This window comes from Triturus cristatus, chromosome 4_2 (assembly GCF_964204655.1).
Source record: "Triturus cristatus chromosome 4_2, aTriCri1.1, whole genome shotgun sequence".
Classification (NCBI taxonomy): Eukaryota; Metazoa; Chordata; class Amphibia; order Caudata; family Salamandridae; genus Triturus; species Triturus cristatus.
In genome coordinates, this window is record NC_140586.1 from 807,795,249 (window position 1) to 807,807,117 (window position 11,869).

General features: G+C 47.9%; 1 protein-coding gene across 1 annotated transcript in view; it reads right to left on the bottom strand.

Annotated features, from left to right (window-relative positions):
• TSPAN1 (tetraspanin 1) overlaps positions 1 to 10,100 on the bottom strand; it is a 346,494-nt gene extending 336,394 nt beyond the window's left edge. Inside the window, exon 1 of the mRNA XM_085602757.1 lies at positions 9,987 to 10,100. The gene's annotated coding sequence lies outside the window, so the exon portion shown is untranslated. The remainder of the gene's footprint in view (positions 1 to 9,986) is intronic.
• Positions 10,101 to 11,869: the final 1,769 nt, after the last annotated feature.

Below are 11,869 nucleotides of genomic sequence, written 5' to 3' on the forward strand. Positions count from 1 at the left end.
ACCTATGGGAGCCCGCGTGCAACTTTCCTCACTGCACACGCGACCCGTGGACCTCCTGGTCACTAACTGAAGTTAGCTCCTTGTAGGCCCAGCGATTCTAGAGGCCCTAGGCCTTTTCCCTTTCCTGTTCGTGGTACTTATACCACTATTTTAGTATATGGTTTGATCGGCCACCAGGGCCTATCCATATAAAGTGCAACTTCTGTATATTGTAATACTTTCTTGTTTAACGATTTGTGCTCCTGTGCTCATAAAGAGTCTAGGGGATACTTGGAGTAATAAATACATATATATTTTGAATATATATCTGTGTGGTGTCCTTTCATTGGTATAAAGGGGGGTTACATATGGTAAAACAGCTTGCTTTACATGCCAAAACGAGTTTAGCCTGAAAGACTGCTTAGCCTACGCTACCACTAGGGCAGCTGGTCCGAAAAGGTTGACTTACAACCACACCATAAGGGTTGCTTGGCATGGTACAAGGTGGTCACTTTAACTAGTGAACATCATATACCAGGCCAACTTCTCACAACGGGGACCTGGTGAACAGTATAATCACCCTGGACATCTACCGGGGACGGACACCTGATTCCAATTACAGTAGACGGCGTAGAAATGGGCCTCCCATATGGACCTGCACTGTTTAGTACCTTCAGCTGGTTTCTAAGCTATGACATTGTGGACCTTTTGGCTAACCCCCTCGCCCAACTCCTGGGCAATATGTGTGTGCATGTATGCATATGGAGGAGCATCCCTTCTATGGGACCCATTGTTGTTTGTTTGGGTGACCACGTGTTTAATGGTTGCCCTGGGTGGGAGTTGCAGGTGTTGTTGATATTTTTCACTGAATCATGCAGCGTGTTATCCTGCATCTTTCCATTTGGCATGCATGTACACCTTACCTGTGCGGCCCCAATGCTGCGGTTTGTAATTCCCCTAGGAACTCATCCTAGTGTTTTATTGTTGGAAAGACTGGAGTAGGCATGGTCACTTGGAAGGTCCGTGGTATGGGCACGGTGCGCAAACAACATGCAGTTCAGCATGTCATCAGGCGGAGGGGCGCACAGATAGCTCTTCTGTAGGAGACACATGGAGCTGGGTGTAGAGGTCAAGTTGCAAAAGCTGTGGCGGGTTCAGTGCTTCTGCATCATATATTCGGACTTCATGCGAGGCGCACGGATATGGACTCGGCCCAGGGTTTCTTTCCAGTGCACGGGGATCGAGCTAGATCTAGAGGGTTGTAATGTATTGGCAGAAAGGCTCACTGATGGCAGGGCGGTGTTGCTGGGAAGCATATATGGCCATAACTTGGGGCAACCGGTCTTTTTAGCGAAATTATCAGCGCTTCAGGTGGTAATGCAGAAGATGGGTATCCTTGATGCGTTCACCACACATTACAAGCCTTTGTATTACCCTGCACAAATGGCTGGGAAGCTATAGACCACTTCTTCGCTGCACTGACTCTCCCTACCTCTCTACGATTGATCACCTGGAGGGGAACAACTTCAACACTACTCTTATCTTGCAAGACGTGCGCAGAGCTATCTGCGGAACAGCGACCAGTAAGACTCAGGGCCTCGATGGATTACCTATAGAATTCTACAAGACACAAGAAGCCCATCTTGCCCCTAAATTGCTGGAGGTGTTTCAGGTTGCCCAGATGGAGGGGCGTTTCCCATCCACGATGTGAAAATTACTCTTGGTGGCTCTAGTGAAGCCAGGCAAAGACCCTCTGGAGCGTGCCTCTTATCGCCCGCTGTCCATGCTGGGGTCTGATTAGAAGGTGCCAAGTAAGATTATAGCTACCCGCCTGTATGAACACCTTCCACGTCTGGTGTACCCAGAACAGAACTGATTTGTGCCCAGACATTCCACAACCCTTAATATCTGTTGTTTACATCACGTGTTGAAGCTTTCCCGGGTCCAGTGGCATATGGAGCTTGGTTGGTGCTGGATCTGAAGAAATCTTTCAATATGGTGGACAGGGAGTATTTATGCTAGGCCTTGACTGCCTTTGGTGCCACAGGTAGGTTGATAAGTTTCATTCGGCTCCTATAAAAAACGGAGGCTTCCGCCCAAGTGAAAACTGGCCAGTGTATTGCTCACTCTTTTACTCCATAAGTAGGGGGGAAAGAGATAGGGCTGGCCTTTCTCCCCTCGCCTTCTTGCCCAGCAATGGAGCCCCAGACCCAGCGACTAAGATAGCAGGGACATGCTTGGGGTATCCCACTGAATGGCGAGACACAATGTCTCGATATATGCGGATGGCGTCTTAAAATATATATGCATGGATGGAATACAGGTAGTCTTGACAGAATTCAGGGAAGTGTCTAGCTTAGCAGTGAGCTGGGCTAAATCCTGCCCATTTCCCTTGCATTTGGACTGCCCCCAGCAGCTCTATGAGGTTGACGCTGGTCTGGTTCTCTGTGAACCGCGTTCATTCCGTTATCTCGGAATAAACATGCATCATGAGACGCAAGACGTCATTGATGACAACATTAATAGGGCCATAGCCTCGCTACCATCTCAGATGGCTTTCTAGGGTACGTTACCCTTGACTGTGCAAGACGGTGTCTCTCACTGGCAAAGATGGTGGCGTTGCCAAGACTCATACCTTCCAGTCCATATTCCCAAATCCACCCTCCAGGCGTTAAACATGGAATTGGGGAGCTTTATTTGGAATAAAGGGAGGAGACGAATTGTGCTCCGCAAGCCACAATTGGCCAAAGAGCAGAGAGGGCTGGGTACCCCTAACTTTAAGTTTATTATCTGGCAGCACAGCTCCAGTGACCTATGCTCTGGCTGGCGGGTTGTCTTCGTCTTAAAGAGGAACTGAGAATTCCCAGGCACAGTAGGCCTTTCTACCAAATGCCAGGCTCCCACACTGTAATAATAATCTGTTTTGAATTGTCTTTCTCAGCTTCCAACGTAGCTTACTACTTATGACATGCGTTCCCAGATACTCCACTGAGATTCATTAAGTTCACTTGAACCCTTCACGCACATGCTGAGTACGGTAGGGATGGAAACCTGGGAGGCAGCGGGAGTGCGCACCTTAGGCTATTTGCTCAGTGATGATGCCCGCTTGCCCTACAAGCAGCATAGGGAGGAGTATGATCTTCTGGTGTATGGTGGTCTCCTGGTGATGGGGTATTACAGACACTGAACCTTCTCAACACCCTTTAATACATACACTACAAATTATGGGAGGTGGTCGCAAACTTATTACATGGCTTGTCCGTGCACTGGCACACACCACGAGATCTATCGGCTGCAACCCGGGATTTTTGAGGGACGGACGTAGGCACAGAGCTCATGCAGAAGGTGTGGGAGAAAGTGTTACACTACCTTAGAAAAGTATTGCAGAATGCAAAGTTTCAATATATATCCTGCATAATATACTTTATAGGGCCTATCTCACTCCCGCTCACCTGCATCGTATATTTGGTTCCTCCTTGATGTCCCCAGATATTCACAATTGGGAGTGGACCTCCTGCACATGTTCTGGGCTTACCCGGCAGTGGCATCTCTATGAGGGGAGGTTTCTGAGGCAATGAGGGAAGTGACTGGTCATTTGGACGTTTGCACAATGGAGGGACCCCTTCTGGGCCTGTTTAAACGTCCTAAAAGGGCAAACGCAGGCCCTAAATTAATTGAGTTAGCCTTGCTGATCTCTCGCCGACTTATTGCCATGCATTGGAGGGCACGGATGTTGCCTGGAAGGTTGCACTGGTGGAGGGCGACACCCAAGTGGGGGTGCACAGAAGTGGTGGCGCTGAGGCATGAAGAGGTTCGGTTAATGCGTAAATACCATTCTACAGCGGACTGGGAAAAGCTGCTGGCCGATTTACACACTTGCAGGGAAAACCTAGCTGTCGAGTGCTTCAGTGCTTGCCAACTATTGAGTACTTTACTGGCCCTGCTCTATTAGAGGTTATGCTCCCGTCCACACTGCGTCCTAGCTCCTTGCGTTGAGACTCCCTGGTAGGCTGATATATATCTATATCTACATATCCTGCTCAGCTTTTGCTGTTTCCCGGCATTCTCAAATTGCGCAGAGCCCAGCCGGTATACATCAATAATTCTTCCAAAAAGAAAATGGGTCGCACTCATGGAAGTTTGTAAATACTTTATTTAAATTTTGCTTATTTCATACCAAAGTATCCAAACGAAAGCAGTATCAACGCGTTTCGGTCTCCCCAGAGACCTTGTTCACGATAACAGGGCCTCTAAGGGTGGCACAATAAGGCAGTATCAGAGGACAGTGTTAAGCATTTGATGTACACACCTAGTCAGCAAATGAATTCACACACTCAAGGACTGAACTCTAGAAAAATTGTTTTTGTATAAAAAAAAATATATACTGTTGTTTTATTTTAGAACCAAGCAAGCCTGGCACACGTAAGCATTAAATACTTTACAGTAATAAGTTGCTGAATGTCGAACAGTTTGAAAATGCAATAGGAATTGTACTTTGTTTTATTTACAGGGGATGCAATAGGTTGCAATACTTAGCAAATATAGTACATTGGAATGAATAGGCTTTTTCAGTAAATTACAAGTAAGTTACTTTTTACGTTACTTTTCTTACTCAGGGCTGGATACCTGGATTCAGCACTGGGACATTTCCTGCAAACAGGTAAGTAAATACATTTTGGTTATTCTTGCGTTTTTTAAAGAATATTTTTAGGATTTCAAAACTCCACACCTGGAAACTTTTTGGGAAGAAAATTGTCAATGTTATCCTATGGAGGAAAAGTAGGTGATCGGTTGAAAGGTAAGTTATCGACTGTGGGAGTTAAGGTTCTGGGGTTAGACTCAAGGGTCCCCCAGGGTCAGTGATGCTCTCCTGTTACACCCTCAGCAGCACTAGGGCGGCTGGGTGCAGAGTGTTGAGGCCCAATGTTAACCAATAGGGGATAGGGGGCCTCCGGTTGGTGGATGCTGACAAGCAGGCCACACGGCTGTGGGAGCAGAGCTCCTGGACTTTAGCCCAGGGCCAATGGGGAAACAAATTAGCACCAAAGGTGCACCCTCAGCGGCACTAGGGCGGCCAGAATCAAGGTGCTGTTTCAAGGTCGAATGCCCTGTTGTTTCCAATGGAGAACCTCCAGTTTGCAAAAGCACTGCAGGCAGGGAGACGAAGGACTTCTGGGTGCGACCACCACTTCGAGAGGTAAGTTGGGAAGTTAGGGGTTGGGTAGGCACCATTTGTTTGGGCACACAAGGCCGTGGGGGCATCGGGTGCAGGCTTGCCTTTTGGGGGTCGGATCTTCTTACCAGCTCCTAGTCGCGGTTAGGGGGGCCTTCTGGATTCAGGCTGCAGGCGTTGGCTGGAGACTTGAGGCAGGTCAGGGGTTGCCGGATCTCGGGTCAGGATCTCCGGGGTGACCTCCTCGTGGTGCTGTCCCATTCGAGCTCGGGCTGTGGACGGCGGGTGCAGAGTGGGGCGGATTCGCAGTTTCCGGCTACTGCCAGAGGTTGCAGTTGAACAAATCCGGTGTTCACGGGAGAAGTAGTCTCTGGAAGTGAAGGCAGGCAGGCCCTCTGGGGTTTTTGAGGTTGCTGGCTGCAGGACACGCGGGATTTCACAGGAGAAGGTTCGAGGGGAGACAGGCCGGAAGGGCTGGGGCCAAGTCAGTGGGCGTCGTCCTCTTGTTAGCTCTGCACGGCTCTTCGGTCCTTCTTCTTATCTTCCTTCTTGTCGTCTCTGGATCTGAGGAAGCAAGGTTCAGGGTGCCCCCTAAATACATGATTTAGGGGCGTTACAGGTAGGTAGAGGGCAGGGACCAATGGGTCCCTTCCCTGGGTGGGTACACTCCCTATTGTGCCACCCTCCAGTGGGAGGGGGGCATGAGCCTGTCCCTGGTTGGTTGGCTCCCCCCATCCTCAAGATGGCGGGGACTCAGAGTTGTGCTTCACCTCGCCTCCTCCACCTGAGGGGTGGAGTTGGCAGAGGTGGGCACACCTCTCTCCCTCACTTGTTTTTCCCGCCCGTTCTCTCGCCCAAGTGGGGGGCAGAACCAGTGGGGACCAGTTGTTGAAAGCAGCAAGTGGTCTGGGGAAGTTCACAAAGTCGGCATGCCTTTGAAGCTTCCCCTTCGTGAACCCTGCCCATCCTGGGGGAGGAGGCTTGGCGCCTCGTCCCCGGATGTGCATTGTTTCAGGCCCCCGAGAGCAGCAGACTCTCGACCCAGGGGTCCAGAAACATGTCTGTTGATGGCAGCCTAAGCAGTCACTCAGTCGGGACACTAGAAGTTGGTTGAGTTTCAAGGAGCATCTCCAAGATGCCCTCTGTTGTGCATTTTACATTAAATCCCACACTGGCATCAGTGTGGGTTTTTACCAGTTTTCAGTGTAGCCATTATGGTGTTGTGGAGTTCGTAATGACAAACTCCCATCACCATATACTCTTAATGGCAGCATTGCACTTACAGTGTCTAAGAATGGAATTAGACCCTGTAGGGGTACAGGGCTCATGCACCCTCACCACTGGTATAGTGCACCCAGCTAGAGGGGTGGCTGACCTATGCCAGAGCAGTGGGCTGTAGGCATGGCACACAGAAATGCGTGTCATGTCGACTCTTCGCTTTGTTCTGCACCAAAACACGCAGCCTGCAAAGGCAGTGTGTGTGTGTGTGTGTGTGTAGAGGTACAGGGCCTCTAAGGGTGGCACAATAAGTGCTGCAGCCCTTAGAGGTCTTCCCTGGCCACAGTGCCCTGTCTTGTCTATGTTGAGTTTCAGGCGGTTTTCCTTCATCCAGGCTGTAATGCAGCCTGCATGGATAACATACAAAGTGTGCATGACTGTTTGACCAGCACGATACGGCCGGCCAAAGCGTCATGCACCCTAGGAGTAGGTAAACTACTCCTCCCCTGCCCTGCTCTGTGAGCAGGGCAGCCAAGCCCATACCCAGATGAGCAAGGGAAAAAATAAAAATGATAATAACGAGTTATTATCATTTTATTTTTTTCCTTTGACCTGGTCAGTGGGGCGACGCTCCTCCACCTTAGCAGAGGAGCCGCCACTGCTACTGCGGACAGGTCCTCACCACCCTTACCCCACATCTTTGTAGCAACCTACCTTCCTAGCTGAAGATTATATCCTCGCACCTACTCTTTAGAAAGAAGCCCAAAACCCTTCTTTTTGCTCAACTTCCTACTTTTATGGACTCCGTTTTGCTCTTACCTTATTTCGTTGTAGCACCCAGAGACCTTATGGTATATGTTGTGCATTACAAATATTCCAACTCATAAAGTGTGCAACATAATATTTATGTCCTAAATTCAGCTTAAATATATTTTCCACCGAGTGTGCATATTAATTAACTTCTATGGAGCTATATTTTTGTTAAGCATACTTTAGACATAATATGTATTTCATCAAATGTTCTGAAAACGATATTTTAGTGCCCTGCCAATTGAGCTGAATGATTCCACTAATGGCAGTACTATAGAGGTTTGGCTTAGTGTTAGCTGTGGCTGAAACAAAAGTGTTGCTTGTTTTGACCCTCCAATGCGCAGACACACGTGTATGTGTGTGTCCTAGCTCAAAACGTGTTCACTGATTCAGTGTTGTGTGTGGGACTTAGAGTGGTGGAGCTATGCATTGGAGCAGAGGTCCCAAACCAGAACTGCACATTCGCTGCCACAATGCCCACTGATGAGACTAAATGTTGTCAGGACTAGATACTGGGAGACTTCTTGGATACATACCATGAATCCATAACCACCGTGTGCCAATCAGGCATCAACCCCTCAGCCAGCAGCTGGCAGGGATATGACTGGTTGTTGTCTTCAGGAGGCAGACAGCAGCAGGGGCCAAGTACTGAAGTTCTGGCACAGCCCCCTATGTAGTCAGAGAAAGAGTGTGGGTGACATCCACGCTGCAGTATACGACCTGCTACAAAATCTCTGGCGAGTTTGGAGAATGCCAGCGAGGCCCCCGACACAAGAAATGTCCTCGATGCCTCCAGGCCACTGGGGAAATTACCCACTGTCCAGAATGGCCATCTGGTTCTGCCCACCACTGTCCAACTAGCGTACTCTGACAACAGCGCTTCTGACCTAATGTCATTCGAAGGTGTTAGAACAAACTAGTTACATAAACAACAGAGACACTTGTGAATGAATGCAATACACTGTCCTAGCAAGATGAGTCTTGAAATTAGCTAATGGCTTATCCAGCGAGTTCTTTGAGAACAATATGCTATACAAAATAAACAATGTACCTCTTAGTGCATGTGTTTTCAAACGAGAAAATGTACACACAGAATGAGCATCATGATTCAGCAGCCATTTTAATAAAAATGGAGGCAAGGATATCGGACTAGTTAGCGCAAGCTAGAAAACACACACCAAATCATCATCATAATTTTGTTTCAATTGCAAAAACTCAAGTTAATACACGTGTTAATGCAAACGCAGAACTAATAGCACGTATATATTTCAAATTAGGAAAACTTTCACAAAAACGTTAAAAAAAGTTGTTTGTACAACAGCAATCTTTTGTATTTTCTATGCACCTGTATTATTATTCTCGAATCCGATTGCCTCTTGATCTCTCCTACTTCCCTCTTGCGCCTTTGCTCCCATATCCTCTCCAGTTTCCTCCTCTTTCATAAACTTTCCTTCCCTCCACTTTTATTTTCCTGTCTCTACCGTCAATCTTTTCAAACTCCCTCTTAGCGAAAAATCTCAAACTTGGCAATTCTTTTGCAGCATCAGAAATTTGCTTTCTGAAATGCATTTCTGCGTTATTTATACATATGCCTGAAACCCCTATGGTTCAAAGTGCTCTTGACTGTGGCAGGGTATGACTAAGAGGCTCAGGTTACATGGTGACATTTGGGTCCACATTTTTCCACTCTTCTCTATTACCCTCAGCAGGTCCCCTGGTCATCTCGATTTGCGATTACATCTCCTCTACACTTATGCCAAGCCATTTTATTTAATTTGTTCCCGTTGTCTTTTCTCTCATTATGCTTTCCTCCGCCCCTCACGTCTCTCTTCCCCACCATTTCTTCCTTCCCTCTCAACCTCCTTTGCCTTCTCACTCCCAGACTCAGGAGCAGATTTACAAGCCCCCTGCACCACCAGTACATCACTTTTTGCGACGTATTGGAGGCGCATTTCACTTCTCCATATTTACAAGGAGAGGAAAAGCCACTCTGCGTGACTTTTCCAGTCCTTGTAAATATGGCCCCTCCACAGGCAACACTTTGCGTGGAAGGGGCGTTCCATGGGTGGTGTTGTGGGTGTTCCAACGCAACACGTGACACATTTCCAGATTTACGATGAATCGTAAATCTGGAAATGCGTGTCAATGCTACGCCTCTGGCGTAGCGAGGCGCAAACGAGGAGAAATTATTATTTCTCCTCGTTTTTCCCTCTTTGAAAGCTTGCTGCATTCCACAGCACGCATTCAGAGGAAAATGCCTTTAGTGATTGTTTTTGTGCAGGAAGGGGCCCTTCGTGCACAAAAACAATCTCCCATGACGCAGCATGCCTGCGCAAGCGCATGGCTGTAGTTTGTGCGCCAGCGCAGGGGAGAGCACAGGAATGTAAATTTGTCGCATTCCTGTGCTTCGGAAGTGCCGCAGCATTGCGCAGCCAAAGGGCTTGCGTTGCCAGGCTGCCGCACTTCCTTGTAGATCTGCCCCTCAGTTTCTAAGAAGGTGCAACGGTTTGACCAGCTCACAAATAAAGTGAAGTATCCCTTTAACATGTTGCCAGTTTGTCTGAGAATTCCATACACTAAATCTATTCTAATCCCCGACTCGCTGTATGAAATGTATACAATGGTTCGGCTTGAATGCCAATCGGAATGTTTCACAAGTTGTACACAATCAATTCAATCCTGGCGCCTTTCCGGCCGATGGCCTTCTAGTTTTCAAACCTCCGAGTGCAGTCCTCCTAGCACGTGACACAACCTAGCATTACTTAAGCTGCTAAACACGTGCTGCTTTCAAACAGCCGCGACTCACCTCTCAGACGCTGGTTTTATACCCCAACGGATGTCCCCGGCAACTTGCTTTACTGAGAGGGAATTGTTCTTCCTGGGGAACAACGACCACTGGCAAGAGACCCTAAAGAGCCCTAACCTTCAACCCCAGGCTCACGCCAGCCAGTCCCCTTTCAGAGAGGCCCAGACCTGCCTTCTGATTGGCCAGAGCAATGATCCGTGTTCCAGGATTGTTTAACATGGAAGCATTCTCATTTGACAGCACCAATCAACGAGGCAGGGGCAACGGATTTCAGCGTGGCTAGAGCGCCCCCTTACCTTCCTTTTTAGTTAAGCATCATAGATGCTTTTACATTGAGTGGGTCAAGTCCTTTAAGCGTTTATCATACAAAACATATAGGAAAGAGGAAGAAAATGCTATCTAGCACTACGCATAATAGAATAATATCCTGAGCCCTTCGATGAGGGGGCAGGGTATACAGCTATAGTGTATAGCTGCATAGGAAGGGTGACCAGGCAGCTCCTTGTCAGTGGGACACCATTTGGTTTTACATATCAGTGCATTGTGGGAGTTGTAGTCTTGAATTAGTTTAATTGAGCCAATGAACTAACAAACCTGATAATTATATGTCAGACAGTTTAAAGTTTTTTTGTAGCCATCCCAGGTTGTCCGGCCAGCACAGGTCTTACCTAAAAGACAGTGAGGGATAAAGAAAAATATCTATTCGATTCAGCAATCACTTTAACCTTTTAAAGTGCATAGGCCTGGTCCAGGTGTACAGGCCTTTGAATGCCCGAATGGTGCTGACAGAGCAACTGCACTGCACATTGTGGATAGAAGGCTTGGTCGGAACAGTAGTCTTTGTGGATAGAAGGATTGGTGAGATCACAGCCTAGTGCCACCTAACTCAGAATCACTGTTCCTCATATAGCAGGGATGGGAATGCAAAAAACAAAAATAAAACATCCTCCATAAGTAAAGGGTCAAAGGGTGAGGCACCACATGCAGTGGGCTTGTTCGGGCCGCTTATTTTTCTACTTTTCTGGTGCCTGCAAGTCAAATAGAGACTGCTTGTTATAGGATTGGGCCCAGATGTGGCTGGGCAAACGAAGAGGGGTATCAATGATCCGACTACAGATATGTCATGGGCATAAGGCAGCTTGAAATAGATAATACATTTAGAGTAACTCCGAGGTGGGGCCCAAATTATGTTTTGCCTGGGGCCCAAAAAATCCTTAATATGTTCCTGAAGACAAAGCATGGAAACCTGGACATGTCCCAATGGTTTAGTGTCTGAAAGCCCATCAGAGCTGTCAGCGGCTTTGTTGAGGGGTCTGACATGGGTACCTCCACTGCTATTTTTTTTTAACTCTTTCTAGGAAAAGAAACAGAAGCAGGTATTCTCCCCAGTGAAAGGAGTGGCCAGATGATGGGCTCTAGAAACACAGATTTTCGGTGCATGTCTTTTTGTTTGTATTGCGTATGAAGACAACACACGAGTGTTCAATCACACTGCTCAACACAATTGTGTAGTCACAGCCTGGCACTAGTAGCACAAGTACTGAGACCAGAGCACCCCGTTTGCCCCCACTGTATGACCACCCTCCATGCTAATTTGTGTCACGCCCCTTCCTGACCAACAGCCTCTCCCTGGATCCTTTCCATATCTCTTATCACCCATAGTACCCCCAGGGGCACCCCGCTTACCCCCCTCCCCCAAATTAGGTTACCCAAAGAAGACACAAGAAACAGTTGTAGATGGGTAACAAATGCTGCAGGATTTATTACATAATTTCCAGGATATGTAATAGGTGGGTTATCTTACGGGCGATCCAAGGGCAGGCGGCCATCTACTTCACCTGCCCCGCCTGATGAGCCGGGCAGCACGGGAACGACCCGCAGGT